Genomic DNA, 2998 nt, shown 5'->3' on the forward strand with positions numbered 1-2998 from the left:
TGCCTATACCCCCCCAAAAAATGTAAGTTCTCTAGAAGCCACAATTTACAGAACTTTTTGAATGAATGATGAATGGCATTTATTGTCATTATACCACTCTTCTGCTATTATTTGTATTCCAAAGTGTGAAGTATTTTGTGTTAGGCGATCATGATATGTTGAGATGTAAAGCACTGTGCGTTTGTAACTAGCAGGTAGCATGTGGTTTAAATGTCATAGTGTGGGCAATAGACAGAGTTGGAGCGGGGCCATGTTTATCTGATCTGATCATGTCATTATACAAGCCGCTTATCCTCACAAGGGTTACGGGAAAGCTGGAGCCTATCCCAGCAAGCTTCGGGCGAAAGGCGTACTACTCCCTGAACTGGTTTCAAGTTAGTCATAGGGACAGATATCGACACCATCACTGAGCGGGAATCGATCCCACGCTGCCTGCACCAAAGGCAGGCGTGTGTACCACTACACCATCAGTGACTCCGGACCATGTTTAATCAAGGGTTAATTTTCCTTGCAGTGTCTCAACACAACCAAGCGAAATGGTGACTAATTGGACAAAACCTGCTGTCGGACACTGCGGAATGGCTTCGAGGCTAGCTTGCGGCTAGCGCCTATTGAGGCAATCCCTACAATGAGATGTACAGTGAAGAAAATAAGCATTTGAACACCCTGCTATATTGCAAGTTCTCCCACTTAGAAATCATGGAGGGGTCTGAAATTTTCAGCATAGGTGGATGTTCACTGTGAGAGAGATCATCGAAAAATAAAAATCCAGAAATCACAATGTATGATTTTTTAACAATTTATTTGTGTGATACAGCTGCAAACAAGTATTTGAACCCCTGAGAAAACCAATGTTAATATTTGGTACAGTAGCCTTTGTTTGCAATTCCAGAGGTCAAACATTTCCTGTAGTTGTTCACCAGGTTTGCACACACTGCAGGAGGGATTTTTGCCAACCCCTCCACACAGATCTTCTCTAGATCAGACAGGTTTCTGGGCTGTCGCTGAGGAACACGGAGTTTCAGCTCCCTCCAAAGATTTTCCATTGGGTTTAGGTCTGGAGACTGGCTAGGCCACGCCAGAACCTTGATATGCTTCTTACGGAGCCACTCCTCGATTTTCCTGACTGGTATCTTTATGAAGCTAACGTCCTCACAGAGGTGCATCTGATTCAGGATAATACACGGAGTAGAGTTAGACCTTTAAAGGCGGACTAAGGCGTCTTTGAGGGTCAGAATTCCAGCTGATAGACAGGTGTTCAAATACTTATTTGGAGCTGTATCACACAAATCGTTAAAAAAAAAATCATACATTGTTGTGTCTGGATTTTTCTTTTTAGATGACCTCTCTCACAGTGGACATGCACCTTCGATGAAAAATTCAGAGCCCCTCCGTGATTTCTAAGTGGGAGAACTTGCAATATTGCAGGGTGTTCAAATACTTATTTTCTTCACTGTAAGGTATACTATACCCACTTCTTTTTCATTATTTTGAAGCCAAATTTTAGCAACTTGGTGATTTTTTTTTTTTTTGTTCATTCAAATTTGGCAAGCAAGTCAACACACTTTGGTTATTTTCCACTTTCTCAAAGTCCAACACACACACACACACACACACACACACACACACCATTGAGCCTATGTTCACCTTGACCTTTCAGATCTTAACTTTATTTTGGGTGGGGGGGGGTGACACGGATCAAAGAGAAACTTTTGCATCATCTGCGTTGGGTTTTATCTTTGTGACACAATGAACACAGGCATCCAACAATCTCCCACTTACATAACATTTGGGGATTATAGTCTTCACCCCCCCACCCACCCCCCTCCCCTTTTCCCTTTCCGGCATCAAAATACTCCTCACACGTCTGACAGTGAGCCGCGCTTGCATTTCAACTAGCGGTGTACTGTGGCGTATCTTTGAACAAGCAAACAAGTCAAGTGAAGTGCCTGCAGTACTCTTAAGCACTTTATCCTCAGAGCTTCATTGGGCAACAGACAGGCACGAGAAAAAGAAACCCGAATTTAAAAACTAAAAAAAGATGCAAATCAACTCACTCCAAAAAAAAAATATTACAATGTAGAATGTTTTAGAATGCCAGATTCCCTCAATAATATTGGGGGGGAGGAGTATGGGATGGAGTGGTGGGGGCGTGTGTTCTGTTCAGGAAGCTCCTTGACATTGCGTTGGGGATTCCACGCGTCTCATCATCTTGTTTAGAGTGCATTAGCAGCCAATGACACAGCCTCTCGTACTCTTCGTCGCTCCAGTTTTCTTGTTGTCAGGGAGAGCGTCCTGAGGCAACAAACCCAACCATCCGCCCCCTCCTCTTCATACCGAGATGCGCCGGGGCCCTAATTTTCCATCAGCAAAGCGTGAAATCAAGGGAGAATGCCACACAACAAGGCGCTCTTAAGGAAGAGGACACTTTGCCGGTTCGCCCGCCCACGCGCCCGCCCAAATTTCTGAATAAATGATGAAGCGGCGAGGACGCTCAGCTAAAGTGACAATCAGGAGGTTGTTGACGAGCGCTCAAATGTGACTTTGAGAGATGATTTCACGCAGCCAATTTCATGTATTCCCTTCTCTGTGTTCTTTATAGCACGAAGAATTAGGCAGAGTGATTTGATTATCCGCCGACGCTGTTTTCTTTTATAAAAAAGGAGGGGGGAAAAAGCGGGTAGGGGGGACAGCACTACATCTCTATGACTAATGAATGCAATATAGTTAGTAGCAGAATAGATAATCAATGAATGGGTTTCATATAGATGAATTCATATATAATTATGTCATCAGCTGTGCTGTGATCATATACTGGAATTCCCGGCCTACAGAGCGCACCTGGCTCGAAGCCTCCCCCAGTACATTTGTAAAGGAAATACCATTTGGTACATACATACGCCGCAGCTGTGTAAAAGCCGGAAGTGCCCAGATTGAAATACGAGAGATTTACAAACGGTACGGTAAATACGGAGAGTTTAACGCTAGCGTCGCCACA

General features: G+C 44.0%; 1 non-coding gene across 1 annotated transcript; it reads right to left on the bottom strand.

Moving 5' to 3' along the window:
* Positions 1-402: 402 nt before the first annotated feature.
* On the bottom strand, positions 403-474 carry trnaq-uug (transfer RNA glutamine (anticodon UUG)). Its single transcript has one exon. It is a non-coding gene; the product is annotated as a tRNA-Gln (tRNA).
* Positions 475-2998: the final 2524 nt, after the last annotated feature.

The sequence above is a fragment of the Syngnathoides biaculeatus genome, chromosome 20, assembly GCF_019802595.1.
Source record: "Syngnathoides biaculeatus isolate LvHL_M chromosome 20, ASM1980259v1, whole genome shotgun sequence".
Taxonomy (NCBI): Eukaryota; Metazoa; Chordata; class Actinopteri; order Syngnathiformes; family Syngnathidae; genus Syngnathoides; species Syngnathoides biaculeatus.